Below are 15,608 nucleotides of genomic sequence, written 5' to 3'. Positions count from 1 at the left end.
AAAAGAATAAATCTACTTACGACGGAATTTATCATCGCAAGATACCAGAATACGACGAACAATAACGTAGTAAGTTATCTACTTATGACAGAAAAAACGTTGGATATTATTTTACAGGACCCACTTTTAATAAGATAAAACATAATTTACGACGGAAAAAAGCATCATAAGTTAGAAATTTCCGACTGAAAAAACGTCGTATTTTAGAAGGTGGAGCCTACAAGCTTGAAAATGAAAATTCAAAAAAAAAAATTAAATATGAAAATATATACATTACGACGGAATGTTTGAAGAACAACCGTCGTAAGTTTGTTTTTCCAGAATAACCAAATACTAATTTTTCAGTATCCAACCATTTTCGGCTTCCAATTTAAATTCTAAACCTGCCAAAATCTTATACAATCGCAAACTCAAAATAAACTCTAAAACTGCCAAAAGACAATCAACACTTATTAAAGCAAAATACACGATTATCATTATATTAAGTTTTATCAATAATTCTAAATCAAACACATTACATAATTACATTCTTTACGTCTAACTTAGAAGTAACTTATATTCTGGTAACATGAATGCCATGCTCTTAAATTGGGCTCCAAGGGAAATATCCGATTGACTACTGTTGTCTAATTCAAATATAGCTGATGAACTTGTCATGCAATCGAAACCTGAAATCAGTGGGAATTGACCTGTGCACCGAAAGAACACACACTTAGAACACGAGAAATAATAAAAACAACATTCTATTGCTAGACACAAATCTAACACAGTAGTGACAAAAATATGTCATTTGTCTTCTGTAAACTGCAGTTTATACAAATATAGAAAAAACCATAAAGTTAAGTTAAAAAAAAAAATCTTGTATCATGACTAAATAAGTATGGAAATCATGTTCATGTATGAGAACCATTTATAATTGGGTCAATCTATCAAATACTGCAATATGCAGAGAATTAAAAACCACACAAACACAAAAACATATCTTTGGACCCTAAATGCTTACTACTGTAAAATTAAACCTTGAACTATTTAACTATATATTTCTGTCAAACTAGCCTATTACCTGACTATTTGGAAATTAAATACACATTTCGAAAACACTTCAGTTCTCACCAAGTTGGTACAAGCAGGGTACCATTATTGTAAACATTTGATTTAAAGCAAGTGAACTTATAATAAATCATTGACATACAGTGTACAAAGAGAATATACTAATTGACTCAACTACTTCACTAAAAAAGCAGGACATATTTAGCACAGGAAACTTCATACATAAACAAATTTAGGAAAATACCTGAAGAGCCAATATTTTATCTAAATTTGAAGAATCCACACCATGCAACTGCGAAATTTGACTGTTTGACTTGCAATGAGATGCAAGAATCTCCAAAGCAGCTTTAATTTTTGAAGAAATATAGTCACTCTGCAAAATTAACGACTTTTCAGGTTGAGATTAACTAGAAGGTTTATCAACTTGGTTATTAGATAGATACCTTCTTAGGGTAGCTTTGGAGAACACAAGATCAGGAGCAAGTTGCTAACATGTTCGCACATTGTGACAATTGCATCTTCAGGTGGATGAACTCTGGTGGATGAACTCTGTCTTATCTGGCTTATTTTAGTAACATCGTTATTTATGACATCTTGGTCATTATGTATTGAAAAATGTAAGATCATTTTCGTTTACATGTACACTTAGTATTTATTGAACACAACACATGTGGCAATATTATATACCTATATTAACTAAAGATACTACAACTAGAATAGATAATACAAGTTAATGATCACAATCAATTATAAAATAATAAGTTCCTATAACAAAATCAAAACTATCTACTTAGTAAAAAAGAAAAAAAACATCTTACAGGAAACTAAACATTCCAGGGATATTGAGATTAAATTTACCATTTCTTGTTATCAAGAACTGTTTATCAACAGGTAAGTATGACTTCCTCTTGCTTGGTTCACCAGATTTCAGGTAAGTATGACTTCCTCTTGCTTGGTTCACCAGATTTCCTGCCAATCAATAGAACAAGTTTTTTTAAGAACTTTCCACCTAAACCAAGCAAAACGAACAGATAAAAAGCAATACATTTTTACCATATCCTTCACTACAACCCTATTAATCAATAGATGTACGGACTATACAGTCACATATACTGCTATAGCATATGCAATAGAGATACTGTCATTATCCCATCAAAATTCAATCCGCAATATCAATAACTAACAAGTCTAACTAAGAAAATCCGATCTGGAACGATACAGTTAATTGATTAAAAGAACAAAGTTTTTTTATGTAGCCATTCTTACATTGCTAATATATCGAATGTCATCAATTTATTTGGATCTAATTCATTCTGGTTCACTGAATTATATAACTAATTAATTGTCTACTGGTTCAGTGTCAATGTTTTTGGGGTTTCTGCCAACTCAATGCAGTGTTCTTATGGTCAAAGGGGAAATAGTGTACCAACTATTCTACTTACGATGAAAAAGCGTTTGTATTCAGGAGGAGGCCTTCAGGTAAAATTTTCCCAAAATAAACTGATCTAAAGTTGGTTTGATTATGATATGATTTTGAACGGTGTATAACATGTGATTTGCTCGAAGGCAGAAAAAAATTTCCGGATTAATGCAGAGAATACAAAAGAAGAAAGTGTTAGAAACCATCTGAATAGAGGTGTAGTACCGCGTGGTATTGATGTACATTGTCTGGCAGGCTTAATTAAGGTATTCAACACATTATGTTAATATTCAGTTGGCCTAATATAAGTCTCTAGTTCAGTATCGAAATATTACACATATTGTTTCTAATGTTAGGCATCCATCCTTGACCTGATTCGTCTAAACTGTCATCAGCCAGTGAATACAGCACTTGTGTGAGATAGGAAGACTAGATGCTAGTCAGTGTTGAGTTTGATTAATGGAAAAGAAGTCTTGATTTAATGCTCAGTATGTCGCTAAGTTGTGAGCCTATTTTAATTATTGAGGTAGGATCCACGTAGAGAATCAATTTATAAGCGGCATAGTGCTCAGTGAATACATTCTGTTCAAGACAAACTCAATAATTCTAATGTGAAAGTATATTATCTATACTGCATATCTATGTTGTTGCGATTTAGCCATAATAAGGAAATGGTATACTGTATATATATTGTCACCTGGTTGACTACGAAAGTAACCATTTTGTTCTAGTTCGGTCTCTGTGAGTGTGTAATATGGCAGGGGAAATGGTAAATCTTTCGAGAGATCACCAGAGGATAGATCAAAACAGAATCACAGGTTCCTGCATCGAAGATAGTTTACTATTTTACTTCTTTTAACCCAGAAAGCACTACAAGTCTACAACTTTATAGCTGATATATACCTTGATCAGATTTCTGATTCTGAACAGGTTTGCTTATAGGCTCAGCAATATTCCTTTTTCTTTTCACCTTGCATGTAAGAAGAGCATCTATAGTCTGTATTCCATCTGCTACACAGCTATCAACAAACAAAAAACCAAAAGCATAAACTTTCAAGAAATGCAATGCATGAATCCAATATTATGCTAGAAAAGATAAGCGTCACCAACCTTAGAGCTGACACTGCTCTTGGAACGCCACAGTACTCTTTGAAACTGTGGAGTACCTTAGATTGTGACAAGTAAAGACCTGCGTCAAGGCCAGGTACATAAAGGATAACAACTTTGGGAATCAGGGGTTTGTTCTGCATATCGGAAGACAACTCAGCATTACACACACCAAAAATATTGAATATGATATGCAAGTGCCAATCTGAAAAAAATAATCCTTCTTAAACAAAGAAATGGTTATATTGAACTATATTAGCTGATTTGTTATTTATTGATATTTTCCCACAAGACTGTTCTTCACAATTCAAATTATTTTGTATTCTCTACGCAACACAAACAAAAACAAATAAATATAAATCTACCAGATAAATCACTACAAGAAAATCAGTAGCTAATTACAGTACAATTTACAAAATCCACGCAAATATATATACAGAGAGAGGGAAAGAGAGGGGGAAGGAGAGAGGGAGAGAGAGATATGAGCATAGAGAGAGGGGGAGAGAGAGATGTGTACCAGGAAGAGAGAGAGACGCCTTCCCTTGAATCCAAAAATAAGCCCTAAAGCCCTAGTTTTGAACACGGACTAAAACCCCAAATTGAAGTCGAATTTAAATCCTAAACGAAACCATAACTAAAGCCCCCGTAAAAGAAGCATGTAAACATTTATGTATGTATACATTTTGCATAACCAGGAGAGGAGAGAGGGAGAAAGAGATGGGAAGAGTGAAGGGGAGAGAGAGAAGCAAGAAAGAGAAAATGAAAATAAATTCAGATTTGAAGCAATTAGAATATTACACTGTCCTGTTTCTCAAAAGGCGGGGTGTTTTATTTTGGAAAAATCAGAAACAAAGGTCCATTTGCCGCTTCAATTATGTTTCAATTTTTTTTTTATTAAAATTTAAGTAGATTAAATATTGATAATTATTTTAAATATAAATAGATATATATTCATATATTTATATTTGATAATTAGTGTAAATGACTAAAATAAATATATCTTAACATTCACATGGCTGGATCGTTAAAATGATTATTCAAAAAATATATTTGGAAAATATATTATTTCTATAAAAATATAAAATTGACTCTAGAAGTACACTATTAACTTTGATAAATAATAATAATAACATATATATATATATATATATGTATATATTTCAATATTAATTTATTTTTATATAAACAACTATTTATTAAAATAAAAAATTTCCTTAAATATATATTTCGCAACGCCTTTGGACAATCTATCGTGTAATGCAAGACTATTGAGCACCAATATGGACAATAGGTGATCAGTACATATTATAATTTTATTTGGTTTGCCAGTTTAACAGTCAAGTATGAGTTTGATTAGTACACCTGACTAGTGTTTACTTCTGAATTTGTGTTTCGATTATTTTAAAAATATTTCTCAATGATCCAACCGTATGGATGATAATATATATATAAATTAGTGATATAACCAAAATTTCATATCAAAATAATTTTATTTGGTTTTCCATTTTAACAGTCAAACGTGAATTTGACTAGTACAGCTAACTAATGTTTACTTCTGAATTTGTGTTTCGATTATTTTAAAAATATTTCTCAACAATCCAACCGTATGGATGTCAATATATATATATATATTAGTGATATAACCAAAATTTCATATCAAAATAATTTTATTTCGTTTGCCATTTTAACAGTCAAACATGAGTTTGACTAGTACATCTAATTAGTGTTTACTTTTGAATTTGTGTTTCGATTATTTTAAAAATACCTCTCAACTATCCAACCGTATGAATATCAATAGATATATATATATTAGTGATATAAGCGAAATTTCATATCAAAATAATTTTATTTGGTTTGCCATTTTAACAGTCAAGCATGAGTTTGACTAGTAAAGCTAACTAGTGTTTACTTCTGAATATGTTTTTCGATTATTTTAAAAATATTTCTCAACGATCCAACCGTATTGATGTCAATAGATATATATATTAGTGATATAACCAAAATTTCATATCAAAATATTTTTAATTCGTTTGCCATTTTAACAGTCAAGCATGAGTTTGACTAGTACAGCTAATTAGTGTTTACTTTTGAATTTATGTTTCGATTATTTTAAAAATACCTCTCAACTATCCAACCGTATGGATGTCAATAAATATATATATTAGTGATATAACCAAAATTTCATATCAAAATAATTTTATTTGGTTTGCCATTTTAACAGTCAAGCATGAGTTTGACTAGTATACAGCTACCTAGTGTTTAGTTCTGAATATGTTTTTCGATTATTTTAAAAATATTTCTCAACGATCCAACCATATGGATGTCAATAGATATATATTAGTGATATAACCAAAATTTTATATCAAAATAATTTTATTTCGCTTGCCATTTTAACAGTCAAGCATGAGTTTGACTAGTACACCTAATTAGTGTTTACTTTTGAATTTGTGTTTCGATTATTTTAAAAATACATCTCAACTATCGAACCGTATGGATGTCAATAGATATATATATTAGTAATATAACCAAAATTTCATATCAAAATAATTTTATTTGGTTTGCCATTTTAACAGTGAAGCATGAGTTTGACTAGTACAACTAACTAGTGTTTACTTCTGAATATGTTTTTCGATTATTTTAAAAATATTTCTCAAAGATACAACCATATGGATGTCAATATATATATATATATTAGTGATATAACCAAAATTTCATATCAAAATAATTTTATTTCGTTTGCTATTTTAACAGTCAAGTATGAGTTTGACTAGTACAGCTAATTAGTGTTTACTTTTGAATTTGTGTTTCGATTATTTTAAAAATACTTCTCAACTATCGAACCATATGGATGTCAATATATATATATATATTAGTTATATAACCAAAATTTCATATCAAAATAATTTTATTTGATTTATCATTTTAACAGTCAAGTATTAGTTTGACTAGTACAGCTAACTAATGTTAACTTCTAAATTTGTGTTTCGATTATTTTAAAAATATTTCTTAACGATCCAACCGTATGGATGTCAATATATATATATATATATTAGTGATATAAATAAAATTTTATATCAAAATAAATTTATTTATTTTGCAATTTTAACAGTCAAACATGAGTTTGAGTAGTACAACTAACTAGTGTTGAATCTTGAATTGGTGTTTCGATTATTTTAAAAATAAATTTCAACGATCCAACTGTATGGATGTCAATATATATATATATATTAGTCATATAACTAAAATTTCATATCATAATAATTATATTTGGTTTGTCATTTTAACAGTTAATTATCAGTTTGACTAATATAGCTAACAAGTGTTTAATCCTGAATGGGTGTTTCGATTATTTTGAAAATATTTCTCAACGATCCAACTGTATAGATGTCAATATATATATATATATATTAGTGATATAACCAAAATTTCATATCATAATAATTATATTTGGTTTGTCATTTTAATAGTTAAATATCAGTTTGACTAACACAGCTAACTAGTGTTTAATCCTGAATTGGTGTTTCGATTATATTGAGAATATTTCTCAACGATCCAACCGTATGGATGTAAATAAATAAATAAATATATATATATATATTAATTATATAACCAAAATTTCATAAAAAATAATTTTATTTGGTTTGCCATTTTAACAATCAAGCATGAGTTTGACTCGTACAACTAACTAGTGTTTAATCTTGAATTTGTATTTCGATTATTTTAAAAATATTTCTCAATAATCCAACCGTATGGATGTCAATTGATATATATTTTAGTGATATAACTAAAATTTTATATTAAAATAAATTTATTTGTTTTACAATTTTAACAGTCAAACATGAGTTTGACTAGTACAATTAACTAGTGTTGAATCCTGAATTGGTGTTTCGATTATTTTAAAAATAATTTTTAATGATCCAACCGTATAGATGTCAATACATATATATATATATATTAGTTATATAACCAAAATTTCATGTCAAAATAATTTTATTTGGTTTGCCATTTTAACAGTCAAGCATGCGTTTGACTAGTACAACTAACTAGTGTTTACTTCTGAATTTGTGTTTCGATTATTTTAAAAATATTTCTCAACGGTCCAACTGTATAGATGTTAATAGATATATATATTAGTGATATAACAAAAATTTCATATTATAATAATTATATTTGGTTTCTCATTTTAACAGTCAAGCATCAGTTTGACTAATTCAACTAACTAATGTTTAATCCTAAATTGGTGTTTCGATTATTTTGAAAATATTTCTCAACGATCCAACCATATGGATGTCAATAAACATATATATTGGTGATATAACCAAAATTTCATATCAAAATAATTTTATTTGATTTTCCATTTTAACAGTCAAGAATGAGTTTGACTATTACATCTAATTAGTGTTTAATCCTGAATTTGTATTTCGATTATTTTAAAAATATTTCTCAACGATCCAACTGTATGGATGTCAATAGATATATATTTTAGTGATATAACCAAAATTTCATATTAAAATAATTTTATTTGGTTTGCCATTTTAACAGTCACACATCAGTTTGACTAGTACAACTAACTAGTGTTTAAATCTGAATTTATTTTTCGATTATTTTAAAAATATTAGTTATCGATCCAACTGTATGGATGACAATATATATATATATATATATAAATATTAATGATATAATCAATGTTTCAAATTAAATATTTTTTTATCAAAATATTCAAAAAAAATTTGAAATTTCTAATATGTCACCCAAACAAATAAATGCTGACATCAATATGGTCGGATCATGAAATAATATTTTTAAAAAATTGAAAATATCAGAATTTAGGTACTAATTGAAGATGAAATCCATCATAAATTACCGGTTCCCAAAAATTTAAGAAAAGTCAAATTTATCGCCAAAATTTTGGCGAAAAGTTGAATTTCCCTCTTTGATAACTTACGACGAATTCTAATTTCCGTCGTAAATTGGACAATCAGATCTTTTCCGTCACAAATATTTCGTCGTTAGTTTAGACAAAATATTTTTTTATTTAATTTCAAGTTAAAATTTTAATAAAATTTATTAACTTACGATGAAATTAGATTTTCGTCGTAAGTTGGATGGCGTCGTTCCTCCACGTGGCTGACTCCATCCTTTTTTATTCAATTGATGATAGTTTTAATAATAAAATAATTAACTTACGACAGATAATATTTTCCGTCGTAAATAATTACGACGAAAAAATATTTCCGTCGTAAGTTAGGCGCGCATTTTTTTTCGTCGTAAATGGCTGGATTTATTGTAGTGGTTGTTTTTTGATACATACAGTATTTTTACAAATTGTTTTCAAAAGATGATAAAATTACAAACAAAATTTGAAAAAAAAATAAGATTTTGGGTAATTTCTTTATATTTTAATACTAGTTCGCGGAAGATTTTTACAGTTTAATAATTTAACCTTTAGTATTTTATAGAGAAAAGTTCTATGGAGACCACTTTTTCATCGGAGATCTTGGAGACCACATATGTTCTGCAATCAAAACACTATAAAATATATTATTTCGTGAAGTATGTTTTACGAGTATCACTAATTTATTAAAATTACTGAAGATTGTTTAAGTTTAATAAGTAGAATGTATATGTTTTTCAAGCTGAAAAAATGTTCTTTCGGTGCACAGGTCAATTGCCACTGATTTCAGGTTTCGATTGCATGACAAGTTCATCAGCTATATTTGAATTAAGACAACAGTAGTCAATCAGATATTTTCCTGGGCGCCTAATTTAAGAGCATGGCATTCATGTTACCAGAATATAAGTACTTCTAAGTTAGACGTAAAGAATGTAATTATGTAATGTGTTTGATTTAGAATTATTGATAAAACTTAATGCAATGATAATCGTGTATTTTCTTTTAATAAATGTTGATTGTCTTTTGGCAGTTTTAGAGTTTATTTTGAATTTGCGATTGTATAAGATTTTGGCAGGTTTAGAATTTAAATCGGAAGCCGAAAATGGCTGGATACTGAAAAATTAGTATTTGGTTATTCTGGAAAAACAAACTTACGACGGTTGTTCTTCAAACATTCCGTCGTAATGTATATATTTTCATATTTAATTTTTTTTTTTGAATTTTCATTTTCAAGCTTGTAGGCCCCGCCATCTAAAATACGACGTTTTTTCTGTCGGAAATTTCTAACTTATGACGCTTTTTTCCGTCGTAAATTATGTTTTATCTTATTAAAAGTGGGTCCCGTAAAGTAATATACGACGTTTTTTCTATCGTAAGTAGATAACTTACGACGTTATTGTTCGTCGTATTCTGGTATCTTGCGACGATAAATTCCGTCGTAAGTAGATTTATTATTTTATTGAGTATGTGGGCCCCTACTTCCTAACTTGCGACGCAATTTTATCTTGTGACGAAAAAACGAACTTACTACTCGACCAAAAACAACGATTTTTTTCCGTCGTAAATGGCTCAATTACGACGATTTCAGTTCAAAAAAACCGTCGTAAATGGCCAGATTTGTTGTAGTGAAACTTAACATGTTTTGTGGAATAAAATATTTTTGTAATGTTTTACATGCAGTACATATATGATATTTAAGATTTTGAATAAAATAAGGATCTTTGTAGAGCATGATTCGCAAAATAATATGTTTTGCAATGATTTTATGCAATATTTAAGTTGCAGAACACTAGTGGTCTCCAAGAAAAAAAGTCTCCATAAAACTTAACTCATTTTTTATATATCATATTTTCATGTTTGCCCCCGCTCCATTGCAATTTTTAAGTTTAATAATTGTTGTTTGAAATTGAAGAGGTGAGTGGACACACTAACGAAAGAGGGTCGTGAAATTTTTTCAACACTTTACGGGATTAATAAGTTAACCCCCGGTCATGGGTGTTTAACTTGTGATTGTAGATTTCGAACATTGAGATTAATAGGTTGAAGTATCTATTATTCATTTATCGAAAATTAAAAGTTTACTGAAATGATAATTAGGACGAAGATTGGGTAGTTATTGATATTAGAATGAATATTTAATATATTAGCTTTATTTATGACAAGATATATTTTTAAAAATAATTTAAGTACTGAATTGATTTTTTAAGATCAAATTGGAGAAATATTTTTTAAAAAATTTATCGACAATATTTAAAAATTTCAATTGATTTTTAGAAAAACTTGAAGATCTATACTATATGGAAATAATAATAAATAAACTGGGCCGCAAAGCATTAAAAGGCCCAAGAACCAACTCCAAGTCTGTAAAAACTTCAGCACACAAAGACTAGGGTTTCTAAAGTATTCCTGGAAATAAAATCATATTAAAACCTAAATTTAATACTTTAATAAAATCATATAAAATTCTACATCTTATAAAATCATAAATTGGGGTTTTTAATAAATTGATAAATCGGAACAAATGTTGGATAAGTTTTAATATTTTAATCATGCTTTACTGCCAACAGTTTTCAGGGTGGCCGTGGAGGGTTTTCTCTTGGCTGGTCCAAAAATAATGCTTCCAAGGTAAAAAAAATGAAAATATTTGGTTTATCATTTTACTGCGGTGTTAATAATGATGGTATTAGGTATATACATCTTACTTAGATTTGTTTAGTCCTTCTTTTAGTCTTTTTTTGTAAGAGCAAGTCCAATACATAGCTATATTTTATCTTATATATAGTTATAATATATGACTAAAATCATAAAACTCAACTCCAATGTATATATAACTATACATTGATAGATAAATACATAAATGGATACTTGGTCTTATATTTGAGACCAAGAATGGCTGTTGTGAATATGTTGTGTACTTGATGATTACCTAAACAAAACATCTAAGTAGATTTTACTTAGTGAAATAATGTAGCACTCGACGGATAAGAATTATAGTCCCGACGGATAACTCATTATAGTCCCGACGGATGATTAACTTATTATCCATCGAGTGAGTAGCTTATGTAATAATAAGTTTGTAGCACAGTGTTGTATACACCTTTGTATAGAATCTGTAGTAGCATATAAGTCATGTTGACTTTAACTAGATATGCAGAATAGGTTGATTTACTGTTCATAAGCAATGTCTTGTAATTCTGTATAAGTGAAATGAAGTCAAGTTCCAAAATAGCTACCAACGGATGATTAACAAAGCTTCGACGGATGACCAAAATAGCTACCAACGGATGCTTAACAAAGCTTCGACGGATGATCGAATGACTATCAACGGATGTTTAACATAGCAGTCGACGGATGATCAATTAAGTCATCGACGGATGATCTGAAAGTCGACAGATGATCACATCAAGATTCAAACATCAGTTGAACAGTGAAAGCTGACACACAGCCGTTGAGTTGGTTACAAGTACACCGTGGAAGCCCATTAACTGGGTAATAGAGGACGAAAAGCAGCAAAGATCAAGACTGTTAGATTTTATATTTGTTCAGTTCTTTTGACTTTGTAATCTTGGTAATATATAAACCAAGAGAGTAGCAAATAGAAAAATAACTGAGATATCTAAGAAACAACAACAGAGAAATCTTTGTAAGCACTATCTTTAGCATTTCCTGTGTTCTTAGCAGTTCTATTTTGTGTAAGCAATTGTGAGCATTTCTGCACACAGAGTCCTCTCGATATATTAAATATATCTCTGGTGGATTGTTTAAATCCACCAGAAAGTTTTTAAAGACTCTTGTTTTTAATTACTTATGTTTTGATTCATTCAAGTTTACATTCCGCATTGTGCTAATCAAAACAAATATATCCATAATCGAGTTGAACATTTTTATGTCAAGAAAAAGGTTCAAGAATTCCATTCAACCCCCCTTCTGTAATTCTTGCTATATTGTTAAGGGACTAACAATTGGTATCAGAGCAAGCTCTTAATCTACAAAGAGTTTAAAGATCAAAACAATTCAGCAAGATGAACAAGAAAGATGTTGGAGTCAAGATTCCTTTTCTTGATAAAGATAATTACCATCATTGGAAGGTAAAGATGCATCTTCATATGCTTTCTCAAGATGAGGCCTATGTGGACTGCATAGAAAGAGGCCCTCATGTTCCAATGAGAGCTGCAACAGGAAATGAACCATCTGTTCCAAAGCCAAGGCATGAATGGTCTGATCCTGATATTGAACAAGTCAAGAAAGATAAAAAGGCCATGAACATTCTGTTCAATGGTGTTGATGCAGACATGTTTGATAACATCATCAACTGCAAGACTGCCAAGGAAGTTTGGGACACAATACAGATAATCTGTGATGGTACTGAGCAGGTAAGAGAAAATAAAATACAGCTCCTGATTCAGCAATATGAGCATTTTCACAATGAAGAAAGTGAGTCACTCACTGACATTTTTAGTAGATTCCAAAAGCTACTAAATGCTCTTAAATTGCATGGAAGAGTCTATCAGACTAAAGACTCCAATATGAAATTTCTCAGATCTCTTCCAAAGGAATGGAAACCAATGACAGTCTCATTGAGAAACTCACAAGATTATAAGGAGTTTACTTTGGAGAGACTGTATGGCATTCTGAAGACCTATGAGCTTGAGATAGAGCAGGATGAAAGAATGGAGAGAGGAAAGAAGAAAGGAGGATCCATTGCACTAGTGGCTGAACTGGAAAAGGAGAAGGAAGTGAAGATGGAAGCTGTGGAATCAACTTCAAAGGCCTGTGAAAGCAAGGGTAAAGGGCTAGCTGCAGAAAGTGAAGATTCATTGAGTCAAGATGACATAGAGGACATTGATGAGCACCTAGCATTCCTTTCAAGAAGATTTGCCAAGCTCAAGTTCAAGAAGAACTTTGGAGCTGCCAAGCCAAATAGAAACATGGTGGATAAATCAAAATTCAAGTGTTTCAAATGTGGCTTGGCAGGGCATTTTGCAAATGAGTGTAGAAAGTCAGATTCCAGTAAGAAAAGATTTGAGTATGTGGATTATTAGCAAAAATACTTTGATCTACTCAAACAGAAGGAAAGGGCTTTTATTACACAAGAGAATGACCGGGCAGCTGATGGTTTGGATGAAGATGAGGATGTCAGCTATGTCAATCTAGCCCTTATGGCCAAGTCTGATGAAACAGAGACAAGTTCCTCAAGCAATCAGGTAATCACTACAAACCTTGCACATTTATCTAAAGCTGAGTGTAATGATGCAATAAATGACATGTCTACAGAATTGTATCATTTGCGTGTTACACTTAAGTCCCTCACTAAAGAAAATGCTAAAATCAAAGAAAACAACTTGTTTTTGAGTGAGAGGAATAATGTGTTTGAGTCTCAGTTTGTTGAGTTTGAGAAACTAAAAATTGAGTGTAGAATTGCCAAGGAGGAATTAACTGAGTCCTTGAAAAAGGAAGAAATTTTAAAGAAGCAGCTCGATCGTGAACAGGTGGTGATTAAAATATGGAAAACATCCAGAGATGTTCATGCTCAAATCACCAAGGTTCAAGGAATTGAGTCTTTTTGTGATGAATCCTGGAAAAAGAATAAGGAGAAACTAGAACATATTTTGGTAGATGGATTGCTGACAGATGTAGACTTGACGGATGATGAGGACTATCCGTCGGATAACAAAAAGTGTTATCTGTCGAATGATAAAAATCCTCATCCGTCGGCTGTGAGCAAACCCATTAGCAAAGCCAAATTAACCAAGCTAAATGAAAAGTATGGGTCTGCTTCCAAGAACTTTGTTTCAGGAGAGTTAAGTCAAGCCAAGAAAGGGAAGAAGGCTAATGTTGGTCACATGACTGTCAAACAGTTAAGTGACAGACTTGAGAAGATAGAGGTAAGAACAGAGACTAAAAGGAAAAACAATAGGAATGGTAAAGTAGGGATTAACAAACATAATAACTACACACATGACAAATATGCTCCTAGAAAAATATGTGTCAAGTGTGGTAGTGTAAATCATTTGTCTGTTAATTGCAAATCTGCCATGCCTACTCCCATGTCTGTTCAGCCTCAATTCTCTAACATGAATGCCATGCCTCCCATGCCTGTAAATGCTATGCCTACACAGAACATGAATGCACAGTTTGCTAATATGCCATTTGCACCCAATCCATATTATGCTGCATACAATATGCCTCAAATGCCATTTAGCATGCCTTACTGGAATAACATGTTTGCACCAAGCATGCCATTTCCTGTTAGCCATAACATGCATAATAATTCTGTTGCATCTAGTGGTTTCAAAGGCCCAACCCAAATGACTAAGGAAGAATCTGAAATTCCTAAGTCAAATGAGTTAAGACCTAAGAAACAGAAGAAGAAAGCTAACAAGGCAGGACCCAAGGAAACTTGGGTACCAAAATCAACTTGATTTGATTTTGATGTGTGCAGGAAAACAGAAAGAATCTTTGGTACTTGGATAGTGGTTGTTCAAGACACATGACTGGTGATTCTACCCTGCTCACAGAGTTTGAAGAGAGAGCTGGCCCAAGTATCACTTTTGGAGATGACAACAAAGGTTATACTGTGGGATATGGCTTGATTTCAAAGGACAATGTCATCATTGAAGAGGTTGCCTTAGTGGATGGTCTCAAACACAATCTGTTGAGTATCAGCCAGCTTTGTGATAAAGGCAACTCAGTAACCTTCAACAAAGAAACCTGTGTTGTGATTAATAATCAAAACAACAAAGTGGTTCTCACTGGTGTGAGAAGAGGAAATGTGTATCTAGCTGACTTCAACTCAACTAAAGCAGAATCTGTAACTTGTCTTCTCAGTAAAGCAAGTCAAGATGAAAGTTGGCTATGGCACAAGAAGCTATCCCATTTGAACTTCAAGACCATGAATGAGCTGGTAAAGAAAGAGCTAGTTAGAGGCATTCCTATGGTGGAGTTTACAAAGGATGGACTGTGTGATGCCTGCCAAAAAGGGAAGCAGATTAAAGCATCATTCAGGAAGAAACTTGATTCAGCAATTGAAGATCCTCTACAACTGCTTCACATGGATTTGTTTGGACCAGTCAATATATTGTCAATCTCAAAAAAAAGATTTTGCCTAGTAATTGTAGATGATTTCTCAAAGGTCTC

At 31.0% G+C, this 15,608-nt stretch overlaps 1 long non-coding RNA gene across 1 annotated transcript; it reads right to left on the bottom strand.

Moving 5' to 3' along the window:
• Positions 1-500: 500 nt before the first annotated feature.
• On the bottom strand, positions 501-4,306 carry LOC141710536 (uncharacterized). The gene is made up of 8 exons (XR_012570956.1): positions 4,095-4,306; positions 3,581-3,714; positions 3,374-3,489; positions 3,168-3,292; positions 1,909-2,019; positions 1,494-1,608; positions 1,295-1,423; positions 501-689 (listed from the first exon to the last, which is right to left on the bottom strand). It is a non-coding gene; the product is annotated as an uncharacterized LOC141710536 (long non-coding RNA).
• Positions 4,307-15,608: the final 11,302 nt, after the last annotated feature.

This window comes from Apium graveolens, chromosome 3 (genome assembly GCF_009905375.1).
Source record: "Apium graveolens cultivar Ventura chromosome 3, ASM990537v1, whole genome shotgun sequence".
In the NCBI taxonomy this organism is placed as follows: Eukaryota; Viridiplantae; Streptophyta; class Magnoliopsida; order Apiales; family Apiaceae; genus Apium; species Apium graveolens.
This window is presented reverse-complemented; position numbering and strand designations above follow the sequence as displayed.